Source organism: Hippocampus bargibanti, linkage group LG19 (genome assembly GCF_051943395.1).
Source record: "Hippocampus bargibanti isolate YZ-2025 linkage group LG19, ASM5194339v1, whole genome shotgun sequence".
Taxonomy (NCBI): Eukaryota; Metazoa; Chordata; class Actinopteri; order Syngnathiformes; family Syngnathidae; genus Hippocampus; species Hippocampus bargibanti.
Window position 1 is genome coordinate 5682196 of NC_142752.1, and position 14666 is coordinate 5696861.

General features: G+C 41.7%; 1 long non-coding RNA gene across 2 annotated transcripts in view; it reads left to right on the forward strand.

Moving 5' to 3' along the window:
- LOC148883732 (uncharacterized) overlaps positions 1–14053 on the forward strand; it is a 73706-nt gene extending 59653 nt beyond the window's left edge. For both annotated transcript variants that reach the window (XR_016118369.1, XR_016118370.1), the window contains one exon: positions 13963–14053. This is a non-coding gene — a long non-coding RNA (uncharacterized LOC148883732). The remainder of the gene's footprint in view (positions 1–13962) is intronic.
- Positions 14054–14666: the final 613 nt, after the last annotated feature.

Here is a 14666-nt window from a genome sequence, read left to right on the forward strand (position 1 = left end):
GGAGGTGTAGTCCTCCATCCATCCTCTATCTCATGAAAGAGGCACCTTCCTCCTCCACCTTCTCTTATTCCCTCTCTGCCCTTCATCAGTCTTCTGCCTTCTGAGCGTTTGTTGCGTCCGTCATGGCGTCTGTCTGAACAAACAAACTCATTCGCCGTTCGGTAGCGAGACAGACGGCCCGATGCGGTATTGTTTGTTTTTCCCGCTTCTGGTGTGGGAGACAGTTTTCTTACAGAGGAGGAACTACAAAACAAATATTTACTCCCCCACCTACCCCCTTCCATGCCTGCTTCCAGCACCTGGAGCCTTCCCGTTTTCCCGAGTATAGACCCTCCTTTGGTTCAGAGGAGAAAGATTGATGAAGGTTTTATGCTTCTAAAATGGCTACTTGGTCATGTTTACACTGCACTAATTCTATTCGATTGCCATATGCAAAAAAATTTTGCCCTGAAATTTACAATTGTGACATATGAAGCTTGCATAGATAGTGGGAGCGCAAAATCAGTGAGCACTTTGGAAGACAAGAAAAACATTTTCATTCGTGGATGCGGCACTTCATAAACGACACTGTGGCCGTATGGCGGTTAGACTTGCATCCACCCACCGCTGCATCCACAATTTGATTGAGTCAAGTACCACTGATTAGTAACAACAAAGAAAAAAAATAGTGTCGCTATACTTGCAGACGTTTGCAAAAGTATTAACCCCTTGTGCTTTTTGACCTATTTCAACTTTCAATGTTAGATTTGTTTTTGCGGGGCATCAAGAATCAACACAAAATGGAACACACAATTTATGTGATATGTCGTTTAGATATTTTTTTAACGATTAACTCATTCATTACCATTCATTTTTTTTTCTGAAGTTGAGAATGTGACGTAGAGCGCCATTCCCGAATTTGTTCGGGTTTTATTTTTTCACGCCTGGGTGCCGATAAAGTGCTCGACAGACCTTTGGCAATGTTTTTCCCATCCACAAGGGGGCAGCATTTCCCTTTTTTTCCATGTTTGCGCTTTGTTCCAGCTTCAGCTATTGTTAAAGTGCTATATAAACCAATATGTATGTACATGTATACATTGTATTTTAGACAGCCGCCCTCATTTCAAGCTCATAAAACTCCAGACCCATATAATTTAGGAATTAACTCTTTTTTTTTTCTGATGACAGAAGAGAGTCTACGGTTTCTAACACTGTATAAATTGTTTATGTAGTCCTAAAACTCAATATTCTGTGGGTCCTGGAATTTGAGTGACAATGACAAAAACCCTGGCACTGCAGTGGACACATTTTTGCATGTCTGGCAGTGAATGAGTTAAAAAAAACTACAAAGTAGGGCGTGCAAAACTATACACCCCCGCCCCTCCACTTTATTCCCAGTGCAGCCAATTGACTCCAGAAGTTCCCTGACGATTTATGAATGATCCAACGTTGACCGAAAAGATAAATAGAGCCCACCTGTGTGTAATCTGGTCTCAGTATAAATGCACCTGCTCTGTGATCATCTCAGCGGTCAATCAGAAGAGCGGCGAGCAAACAGCATCATGAAGACCAACACACCTGGCAAGTCTGGGATAAAGTCACTTTGACATGATTCCGCTTGTGGGGGGGGGATTGTGGGTGTTTCTATGTAAGACATATATTGATTAAGATAGGGTTGCTTGAAGGTGACCCTGGATATTCACCCTTCCTGTCATGATCTGTGAAACTCATTGTTGAGATTTCACTGACTAAAATTGAGAAAGTAGGCCAGTTGTAATCTGGTCATTCAGCATATACTAAAATTGTGGATGAATGGAAGAAATATCAACATGAAGTTCTGTAAATCACACACGGCGGTGTCACTGGACTCCGCAACCACAGGATTCTCACCCTGCGTGAGACATTGCGCGTCTCCCTGCCTTCCTGACGCGATCATGTCCAAATGAACCGCTCTGCCCGTCCCTCCAATGCCGTCATTAAGCCCACTCTTTATCCGAATTGAAAGCAGTCGGGCGTAAATATGCACATGTTTGACTGTCGGGTCAGGCCGAAAGCAGAGACGACAGTGGATGCACGCCGCCGCACATCGCAGATGAACAATAAAGTGGCGTGTGAGGGCACTCGCAGGAAGTGGAGGATTTCACTTGCGGGCAGACGTGTTGATATCCTACCGGAAGGGAAATAGATGTGCGCTTTGCTGACCCCCACTATCTTCCATTTTGAATTCTTGATCCCGTTGTCATATCACTTGTTGGATTGAAATTACAATACTTTAGAAACTAAGGCAAATCCTTTTTTTTTTTTGTTTTGCATGGTTCTGTTTTCAAATAATGAAGGAAAGGCAGCCATCCACTGTTGTCCCTTAGCATGAGAGCATCCCACCACGCGAGCCACACTTGTCCAATGGCGCTCTCTTGTGTCCATCATCACCTCTGCACACCCTCTCCCACTTTTTGTTCCAGGTGAAATGGCGCACGCAGACACGAATGGAACCAATTCATGAAATGTTAAATATTGAGAAAAAAATCCTGATAAAGATAAATTTACGCTTTTTTTCATCAATAGAATCACAAAAAAATTACAACGACATTCATTGCACTTGCACTACTGAAAGCCTTTTCCTATTATTTTGCTAACCTCACACAATACACACATGGCATAAAAATCTGGAAAATATGAAAAAAACATCACATTCAGATGTAGTTGACCATGTTTACCACTAAGCGTCGCTGCAGGTTCATAAAATACTGCAAAAAAATGGAGCCTTGTGAACGTTTCACTCACCTGAATTGTGTACATTCAATAAAACGATTTTATTGAATGTACACAATCATTTCCGAGTGAAGTAAATCGTTATATTTAATAGTTTTAATTTATTATTTTGAAAGAAGAGTTTATCGATCATCATTGGTCATGACAGAGGGCGATTAAAAGTCAGAATCAGAAAACCTTTATTCGTCCCACAATGGGGAAATAATAATAATAATAATAATAATAATAATAATAATAATAATAATAATAATAATAATAATAATAATAATAATAATAATAGTCGAGAGAGTAGAGCATTTTTAACACTAATATCAAGAGCAATTTCCGACTTGACAAAAAGGAATGCAATAGATTTTATTTCCCCACACTGTGAGCAAAAGTTTATGGACAGCGAACAGTCCCATCTAATTCTATCAACCAATTCCCCTTTGTGTTGAATACCCCACAAGATGATATTCATGCACCTAACAAGACAGTTATAGGCCTCGATTGATATTAACATAATGATATTCATCAATCTATTCTCATCTCATTTAATTAACTCTCATACCACCACCACCACCACTCCCACCCCGTCATCATTAGGTGTGCAATCATGATCAGCATAATGAGATGTATTCTGTCAAACAATGATCTCGCCTGTCCATGTGGCCATCTGTCATCGCTTCATGTATGCATTTATCCATCCGCGCAGTCCTTTGTCCAGTTAGAGATTTCAGTCAGGGGCCTCGAGAGGGTGCGAAAGATCCCATCATTATATTATCGGGGCGAATCTGGGCATTTAGCCTCCCTTGCAATTAAAGTCAACATAGGTACAATTGTCGGGTTATCGCCCTGAATGGCGTAGGGTATGTTCAGTGATATTCCCCCCCCCCCAGTGTAGAACTGTTACTTCCTCAACACGTGTTGGTGTGTTAAAATATTACTTTCTCAGCGAACCCATTTTCCTCCTTTGAAATGAGCCAAAAGTTCTTTTATTTCAATGAAGCGAAATATTCACTCTATCGTGAAAAACGATAAAAACGCAATCTCTTGTACAATTACTATGTGTGGATGTTTGCCTTTAAGAGGCGTGGCTTACTTAGTAACGTCTAGATTTGGCTTTAGTCGCAGGGAAGACGGGGCAATCATGGGCAAGGTTGCCCGTATTTCGAAGTGGCGACATTTACATTTCACAGCAGCAAAGTGATGAAAGCAAGGGGAAAGGAAAGCGAGAAGTAGAAAAACTAAATACAGGACCTGCTGTAAAGGCAGCCACTGTCGGGGTGCCATTTTGAAGTCAAAACAACAACAAAACAATAAATAACAACTCATGTGACACAACCAAAAGCCACAGACAGTCCTTCAATCTTAAGCACTTTTATGCACCCTCTTTGTTGTATGAAGCAGTTCTAGATGGAGGAAGAGACGATCCGAGCATCCTTTTCACCAGTGAATCAGGGACATTAGGGTGAAATGTGCACATATACTACAAGTTTGTTGTTGTAGGAAACGTGTGTTGAAATGTTGAATGCAAACACGAAGCTGTAGCATCCATTGATGAAAAGAGATTGTCACACATCTCCTGTCCCAAATAAATCCACTTCAATTCCAAGCAGCGACAGTTCCACATACGCTCCAATCCGCTACAACCAAGTGCACAACCTAACGCCCCCACCTCACTCGCTCCACCTCCCAGCGTGTCAATACCCACCGGAGCGCTTTTCGGCAAAGCGGCCGTTAAGGGGGAAAGGCTGTCTGAGGATACGGATGCTTCCAGAGCTCATTAAAGTGCTGTCGGAGTCATGCTGAGCCGTGAGAGACAGCCGGAGATAGAACGGGGCATCACACAGGAATTCCATCCATCACGCTCCTCCATGACATTAATATCTATCACACGGCTCTGACAAAGCAATTCTGCATCCCCGGAGTGAAACATTGGTCCTGTCACGAAGTCGGCCGGGAAAGCTACTAAAATCTAAGCGAGTGTCCCAGTGCACATATGTGCTCAAACGACACAGAGAGGGGCCGATCATAAAACAAGGACTGGGCTGTTTATTTGATTTTCCGGGCAAAAAAAAATACCCGTTGATGCTCTCCAGTATGCGAAGTTGTCTAAATTTAGAGCACTACCGCGGGATATTTACAGTATAGCATAGCATAGCCTTATTAAATCATTCACTGCCAAACGATGTGCAAAAATGTGTCCACTCGAGTGCCAGTGTTTTTGTCATTTTCACTCCAATTCCAGGACCCACAGAATATTGAGTTTTTGGACTACATAAACAGTCAAAACGGCGTTAGAAACCTTTGATTTTTTTCTTTCATCAAAAAAAAAAGAGTTAATTCTAAGTTATATGGGTGTGGAGTTATCTGAGCTTGAAATCGGGGCGGCTGTACAAAATACATTACAATCCATACATATTGATTTATGTAGCGCTTTAACAACAGTTGTAACAAACCGCTAACATGGAGTAAAGGCAAATGCTACCCCCTTGTGGAAGGGAAAAACATTGCCAGACGTTTGACCAGCGCTTTATCAGCACCCCCACAAGAAATAACTTGAACAAATTTGGTAATGGCGCTCTACGTCACATTTTTTTACTCTAATAAATGGACTCTAAATTTGTTAATGTTTAATGTATTAATCCGTTCTAATCACGTTTCATGAGCAACAATGTTGTGCATCATGATCAAATCCTGCGCCGATTGTGCGACGCCTTCAGCGGCTCTATAACCACGAGTAATTTTTCATGAGGATAAAGAATAGGACAGGTTAACTTTGGGTGACCTTTAGCTCAGTTTTTTTTTGGGTGTGACTTGTGATTTGAACATGTCTGGTTACGGGTTACTTGGGTGTTTAATTTTTCACTTCATTAGCGGGCGACCATTCCTGCAACCTAACTTTTTATCTAATTGTACTACAGTCTTGACTCCACAATTATTTCTGAAAAATGAGCTTTTTTTTTTACAGCTAATCTGTCGAACTGAGTCCTTCTAAAGAGTCTCCCGGCGTGGTTCAAGGCGCAGAACGGGAAAATTACAATCCGAGCTAAAAGCGAGTAAACAGCATCCTTGGATGTAATGAATCAGTTCACTGCACTTCGCTGACAACGGAAGCCTGTTGGGTATAAAAAACACACGCATAATTATCCCCCGGGCTAATATTTCATGGCCGTCCTAGGAATTCAGTGAAACGCCACATTATGATGAACCAGCATCCGTTTGAGTACTGAGCATATGCCAGTGCACATTTGTTGATGCTTAGCTTGTATTTTCTTCACCCTCCTCCGCTCCTCGATGGTAATTCATCATAATTTTGAAAATAAGAACACCTTAATTCTCCAGAGTGATGTCTTGTTTGCAGTCTGCAAGCGGCGGAACTCTTTCGCCGCCCAATAAAGACAAATCCCGCACTTAAATCACAGTTGGTGTAAAAGCACCGGAGTGACTAATGTTTTCACAGAAAAGAATAGTGTGTGTGTGTGTGTGGGGGGGGGGGGGGTGAGATATGCACTGCTAATTAGACCACTGGCTATCTCAGTGGACCTCCTGTCATTGCCCCTTCCCAAACGCTGGCTTTAATTACCCGCCGAGAAAAAAAAGAGGATGTCAAGTAAAAATAGCAAGTAGGTTTTCTTGCTAGCACGTCATGCAGGATGATTGCTGCTGTGGGCCCAGCCGACTTTCTGGAAATAATTCTATGCGCCTGCAATCCATCACAGAAGGCTGCCTGCAACTTTGAGAAAATAATTACAGTATAAGGCCAGAAAAAAAACATCAACACATACGTCTAATTTTGGAAAACACGCACACACACACACACACACACGAACGCACACACACACACACACACGCACACACGCACACACACACACACACACGCACACACGCACACACACACACACACACACACACACACACACACACACACACACACACACACACACACACACACACACACACACACACACACACACGCACATGCACACACACACACATACTTGGGTATGTTTTGATATATTTGCTTCCATTTATCATCACCGCATGTAGGAGAACCAACCACAAGGAAGATTTTTTTTTCACTCTGCCTCAAACCAAACAAGTATGGGAGACAAATTATAGTCTGAGAAACTAACAGCAAAATAACCCGCAATCTTTCCAATTATGTATTTGTGTGTGTATATGTGTGAATATCCACCAACTTCAAGAGTTAACAAAAAAAAAAAACACACAACATTGCGATCGCGTAGCTCGCCACAGTTGCCATGGTAACAGGTGTCCCAACGGAGCAGGGTTCCAGTTGAATCCCATGACGCTCTGTGTTTGATTGAACTGTTGTCAGGAGGCGAGACAAATGATGACGTATGAGACGTGCTGACAGACACACTACACGCACACATGCGCACACGCACACACTGGACAGCTTTTAACTCATTCACTGCCGGTCGGGCATGTGCAGAAATGTGTCCCTTCCAGGGCCAGGATTTTTGTCATTCTCACTTGAATTCCAGGACCGACAGAATATTGAGTGTTAGGACTACATAAACAATCAATAAAGCGTTAGAAACTTTAGACTCTTTTCTTTCATCAAGAAAAAGACTAAATTATATGGGTCTGGAGTTATATGAGCTTGAAATGAGGGCGTACATACATATTGATTTGTATAGCGCCTTAACAACAACTGCACCTAGAACAAAGTGCTAACATGGAAAAAAGGCAAATGTTGCCCCCTTGTGGAAAAGAAAAAAATATTGCCAAAGGCCATGGCCAATGCTTTATCGGCACCAAAGCATGAAAAAAAAAACTAAACCCGAACAAATTCAGGTATGGCGCTCGACGTATATTTTCAATTCCAGAATGAATTTGTGAATGGCAGTGAATGAGTTGAAGCTTTTTGAGTGTGTAATTAGCAGTGCCTTTTTTCACTGTATAGCATCAATACATCTACATCAAATGTCGACTAATTTAACGATACATTATGCATTCATTGGAAAGCATGGAGGCAAATTGATAAGGATTTAAGATCTTCAAGATCAGCTCAACCGCTAGCTGTTGCGATAAAATTTAGCATTATGCTTCTTAGCATACATAAAGCGCTTGAGAAAAGTTATTGGGCATTTACTTACAGTCTATTTTCTAGTCAGCGACAACATTGAAAAAGGATTTAGCTGTTTTGCAGTTAGCGTAATTTACATTTCCAACATGCGATAAAAACTACCTGTTGACAGTAAGGTGCAAAAGGTTCCTAAATACCACTGGGAAAAGAATACCGTCACTGCGGTAAAATGGCTTTAGTTATCCTACGGTTTCCTCCCAACGACGCTCATTAATATTACATGTAAAATGTATACTCCGCTCAAACATTTGATGCAACCTTAAGAAAGGCCAGACAGAGGCAGACGCATTTAAATGTCAGATTATGCCAAATCTCTCTCTCCTAAATGCTCTTTGTCCTCCCCGCCAGTTCATTTCTTGTGATAATTAAGCCCTCACCACATTTTCATATACTTCTACTTTACATAATTAGCCTCAAGCCAAATTTCTGCTCTATGGGGTAGTCACACAGCCGGATCTTAAAGAAAAAGACCCTTTTTGTTCCATGGGAAGAAAATAGACTGCACGGTGGCTATAATCAACAAGGACTCTTTGCACTTTGCCGTACTTATGGATTTAAGAGCATGTACAGTATATGTACAGACCTTCTAGGATAATTTGCCTGTTTCCACATACTGTTGTTGTGTATATGTGTGCATGTGTGTCTGTTTTTTCAGCAGCTAATATAAAATATGCATGACTTCAATTGGAATCATGGGAGAACAAAATAATCACAACAGCCTCTAATAATCATCTCAAATAAAATGTAATATCAGTAAGTGAGTGGGAGAGATACTTCCTGGACTGATTCACTTATTTTATTGCTTCGTTTATGACTCCCGATGTAGACCGACCGCTTCATCACAGCACGCCGAGGGGATGGGGAAGGTCACTCGTGTGTTCATTTGAATTCTGTTTGTCTTTTTTTTTTTTTTTTTTTCTGCCCGGGCACAAAAACGCAATATCGCCAAGGTCTTTATGCGTAAGATTTGTCAGACCGGGAGCCTGATTTATTTATGTACCGTTTTTTTCCCAGTGTATAAGGCACACTGGAGTGTAAGGTGCACCCCAAATGAATGTATTTTCAAACTTTTTCCATATATAAGGTGCGCCGGACTATAACGCGCAAGGTCATCTTATAAAATAAATGAAGGCTTTTCAGTGCACCTTATACACCGGAAAATACGGTAATTAGGTATTAACTTCGTTTTTCCTGATGAAAGAAGAGATTCTACGGTTTCTAAAGCTGTATTGAATATTTATGTAGTCTTAAAGGACAACGACACATTTTTTTTGTTTCCTAACTGACATCAGAAAAACTTTTATGGCATCTAAAATACCCAAAACACGCAGGCTGATATTTTTAGTCAAACGAAGAACACCAATAAAAATGACTTAAAGTGTGCTAAAACTGCAACAAATTGAGCTGAGAATTGTGGATTGTCATAAAGTCCCGCCCCCAGTTCGTTACATCACGCCAAGACGTCTTTCCTTGCTCGCGAATCAAAACAACGGCTTCAGATTCAGAGAATATGCTTCCTTGTTTTACCTATCCAGTGATGAATATGATTCAAATAGTTCTGAAGAGGAAAGCATAAATGTTTGCAATCGATTAAAGGAGTCCTCGCATATCAATTCGAGCTGTCAATGCAGCACCCAGAAAATGCAGAAGATGGCGCCCAAGCTGCGTTGGAAATGGGGTGATTTGTCTGCTGGGAATTTGTGTCAGCGAATAACAAATAGTTGTCTTGGTGCAACACACAACGATTCACCATTGCGGTATGTGTTTTCCTTCTAATTTCGCCATCAACACGAAGTTTTCAGACCAAACAAAGTACCGCAAAATGCATTGTTTGTCTCTTTCTCGGTGAGGGGCGTTGCTGACGTGGCGTGACGTCAGGAATCGTCACCAACTCAAAAACAAGACTTCCTGAATATTCAGCGCAAGTCTTAAAATGTGAAATATAGCTGTATATGCGGTGGAATCTTGGTAAAATACGCTCAGTAGAAGTCATTTGAAGTGATTTTACAAATTATGGACACAACTTGTCCGGAGGCGTCGGTTGTCCTATAAAACTTAATATGGGGATAAACTTATTATTATTATTTTTACAGTAAATTCGGACTTCCCGTATATTCTGATGTATAAAGCGAATGGAAGTATGGAAGCCGCTATTGGGGCTCCATATTACTTCACATATAAGGCCTTATATACCGAAAAATACTGTATTTTATTTGTCATACGGTTTCATTGTGAGTGAAATAATTGTCTTACAAACGGAAACTACCCGAAAATAAATTTTACGGTTGTACAATAGATTGATAAATTATAATGGTGAAAATGGTGAAAATTCCGTCTTTGTCTATAAATTTAACACCAAACCCTTTTTTTAAAAAAAGGGTTAGGGACTGCGGTTACTATAATGTACAGCTCATTGGGTTATGGGAGAGGGGGAAAGACGCTAAGCACATTGGGGCTCGCCGGCTTTGTGTTAGCTAAGGACTCGACAACAAAAGGACAAATATTCACAAATTCACGATTATGACATGAAATCATTTTGCACATAAATCCCAAAGCGTCTTGTCGACATGCGAGCATGAGTAAATGACAGCAGTCAGCCCCTTCCAACACGCCAAACGGGCGACAAAAGGAAGCATGTTTCTTGCCGGTGATAAATGAGTCTATATAGTGCTGTCACTTATACTTTGGCATCCAGTCAACGACACAATTTAGCCTTTTCGAGATGACCAAAAGTTTTAACGCTGATGTATGATGAGACGAGAGGGAGTGAGACGTTCTTGGTCATGGGGTGGGGGTGGGGGTGACATTTGCGAGTAAATTGTAAAGTAAATAAATACAAATAGTTGAGTTTGTTTTTGTAGCCTTTGCCATCCAACAGAAAAACTTGGGGTGACTTCCAAGGACCTCTGCTTCAACCCCGACCCCTCCTCCAACTCATCTACATGCTCCCGGCGTTATCGAACTCAACGCAAACGGGCGTGGCAGCGGCGGCTCTCACGGTATAAACTTTCTCCACTCCGAGAAGAGCTCGCGGGCTTTTTATACCAACGTCTCTGCGCTCGTAGGTGTCATCCAGACTCGGCCTAAAGTTGCATTTTCGATGGAGATTGTAGCAAATAATCGTTTTTCGGATCAAACGGAAACCATCGTCAATGAAATGACTTGATATGAATTCTTCTCCACCACGGCGCGGCATCATTTCACTCTCATCCATTAATCTCCCAATATTCCTGCGGCAGTGACGGCCTATTTATAGGCCGGCGGGGATGATTAAGTGGAGACGCGCAAGTACCACAAAGGGGCTCCAGCTCATTTTATTCTTCCTCTCGCTTGCTTTTACCTTGCCTTTGTTTCGCTTTTACATTATGTCTTATTTATTTGTTGGACAGTCTACGGCTGGTGCATGGCGCCGATGTGTATGTGGAACGGTCGCGGCTTAGAATTGAAGCGGATTTATGTGGATTTACAGGAGATGTGAGACAATATCTTTTTGTCAATAGATGCTATAGCTTCGTGTTTGCTTTCAAAACTTAGCTTGTAACAGATGTGTACATTCCACCATGACGTCTTTGACCCACTGGTGAAAAGGAGGCTTTCATCTTTCTCTTTCATCTAGAACTGCTTCTATTCATATATATATATATATAAAGATATATGTATATATATTTATTTCTTCTTGTATCTATGCTTGTTTGTGACTGTGAAGTGTTCTTGAGCGCTTTGAAAGGCGCTTGAAATGAAATGTAGTATTATTATAAATTCCACACGATTCAAACGCTAATTGTTACCCCCCCCAACCACCCAGAATCGACATAAGCTCCAAGGACACCTATTAGCGGGCAAAGAGACGAACATACGAGTCACGGTCCTACTTAGACTTGTACCGCAAGCCGTCCTTGAGTGGATGTGGAGCAGCGGAGGGGAAAAAAGGGGTGGGGGGGGACTAAGCCCATTTCCATGCGTATACTGATGATTAATGGGAGAGGAGCTGAGTCCAATAAATGAAGCCTCAGATATTTCTGGGGTTGTTTTAAAAGGATGCTTGGGTGGCTCCATTTTCCTGGAGGACTTCAAATGCAGGATGCCGTAAAAACTAATTAAGAAGACAATAAATGTGCTTGGACAGCCGGGTTTTGTCGCAAAGTGTTTATGCGGCTGATTCTTTATCTCTAATGAATACAGGTGATAGTTTCTTTCGCTCCTAAGAAGGGATTTATTCATTTTATTTGTTTTTTGTTTTTATTTCCGTGGAAAAGTACGTGATCTGTATACAGTGGGTCGATCGATGTTTTTCATTGATATCCACAACACACACACAAAAAAAAAAAACCATCACCGGCAGTTTGTACTTGGCTTCCTGCAGCCAATTAGAAACCAACCATTGTGCAGTGTAGCCTCGATTCCTCAGCACCGCACGTTAGATCTCAAGCCAGTCACTGAATCGTTAGGTTTGTGCATGTTCTTCACTGTCAGTTGAAAATCAGGTCTGTAGTTGTCTCTGTTCGGTTCAAATTCTTGTTTCTCTTCTGGTTCGGTGTTCAACGAAGTTCAGTGATAAAAATATCAGTGACGACTCTTTTTAAAATAGCCGAAATAAGTTACATACTAATCGCCGTTTGAGGGACAGCGGTCATTATAGTGAACAGCTGATCATGTTATTAGGGTACAGGGTGTGTGAAAGGGTCAAAATAATCATTTCCGAGCAGCATTACAATCGGAAAAAAAATGTGCAGCTCATTCATGCCAGGGTTATCGGAATCGGGCGATATCACGAATGGAAGATCGGCATCGGAATTTGCAACGCCAAACCCAATTGCGAAAACCTTTCGTGTTTAGTATGCGAAAAAAAAGTTTTAACTCATTCATTGCTATTCTTGAATTTATTCGGGAATTGAAAATTTGATGTGGAGCGCCATTCCCGAATTTGTTCGGGTTTTAATAATAATAATAACAACAATAATAATAATAAAACAACTACATGTCATTTCTAAGCGCCTTTCAAAACACTCAAGCTCACTTTACAGTCACAGGATAATTTCTTTCTGTGGGTGAGCAGCGGCAGCCACATGCGCCAGTGTTCACTCAACCCGGAAGTAACTCAAAAATTTAGAAAGCTAGTCTCCACGGACCAACTTGCACCCCTTATGTGTCAACCCCAAGGGGTGCTAACAGCTAATGCAATGACTTGTCTCCATGGGTTTTGCAAGGTGGTGCCGATAAAGCGCTGGTCAGACCTATAGCAATGTATTTCCCTTCCACAAGGGGTAGCATTTCTGTTTTTTTTCTATGTTAGCACTTTGTTCCTGCTTCATCTAAACCAATATGTATGGATTGCATTGTATTTTGTTCAGCCGCCCTCATTTCAAGATAAGATAACTCCAGACCCATATAACTTAAGAATTAACTGTTTTTTCTGATGAAAGAAGAGAATTTAATGTTTACTATATATTAATACTATATACTGTATTTAATGTTTATGTAGTCCTAACACTTAATATTCTATCGGTCCTGAAATTCGAGTGACAATGACACAAACTCTGGCACTGGAGTGGACACATTTTTGCACATCATCTGGGAGTGAATGAGTTAATTAATAGTTGGGAACACAATGTATCATTTCCGATTAAGGGTTATTATTTCGTACACCATGCTTCCGAATTTTTGGCCCAGGCGCCGTATTTCGCAATCATTCAAGTATCGCATTTCACAGTGTGATTCCCGCCGTATTGTGCATGCACACTCCCTGCCCTCCTCCTCACCTTCCGTCGCTCATCTCTCCTCGCATAAGTACGGAAATGGAAGACGGAAGGGGGGCTTTAAGAGCAGAACCCCTGAGATATTTTCTCCCGAACCATTCAAGCGAGTGAGAACAATACAAGAGACTTTTTCACACTGATAAGTCATATTAGTCAGGCCAGGTTTCTTTCTACGGTTCTCCCCAAGCCGCCTTGAATATAATAACCCGCAGTCACAATAGCTGACCTATTCCGTGGAAACATGTCGGTGTAATCTGTACAACTTGAATGTCGGGAACAATGGTTTTGTGTGTCGAAGCGGTGGAGGTACAAAGTGAGCACAAACCACGAGTCACCGCGTCTTTGTACTATTTTTAGGGACGCTGGAACAGTTGGGAGTGCATTAGAAGGACGGAAGATATGCGAAGATCTCCAACACGTGTAAGCCGTTTTTAGTCAGCAACACAAGTAAGATGTTTTTAGTCATGCCAAGAATTGTTTCAATTGGATTTTAATGCACACGGGATTTTGGGCATTAGCATGGAATTTGAACAACATGATTCAATGGCCGCGTAGCTGACCGTCATCAGGTCTTGAAAAACCTGAAAACAAATTGACAGGAAATAAATTAGTGAGATTATTTTTACGCTGTCAATACTGTGGCTTTTCCAACTGGAACTCTGCCACGCGAAAAACAAGAGTTCACTGAAACACCATCTGAAAGGCTAATTTAGCGATTCGCTCCAGTGTATAGACGGATCCATCCATCAGGGTCACATCTGTTCCCGAATGCTGTTTTGTTACTTGCAATCTTTTTAGTCTGAGTGTGATCTGCCTGGTAGTGGAGTTTTAGCCCCCCCCGTCTCAATACCACCCCACCACCCCCTACCTCGCTCCCCCTTGTCTCAAGCAGCCCTGCTGTCAATAATCGAGCGCTCACAAGTACTTTGGTCTGTTGACGCTCTCTGCCAGACTATCCAAAGTCTGGCGTTGACGTTGAGTCACGGAAAAAGGCAAATGGAGCCCCGAAGTACATCGGCACGTTGTCCACCAACTCCCTCGTTTACCGCCTGATGATAATG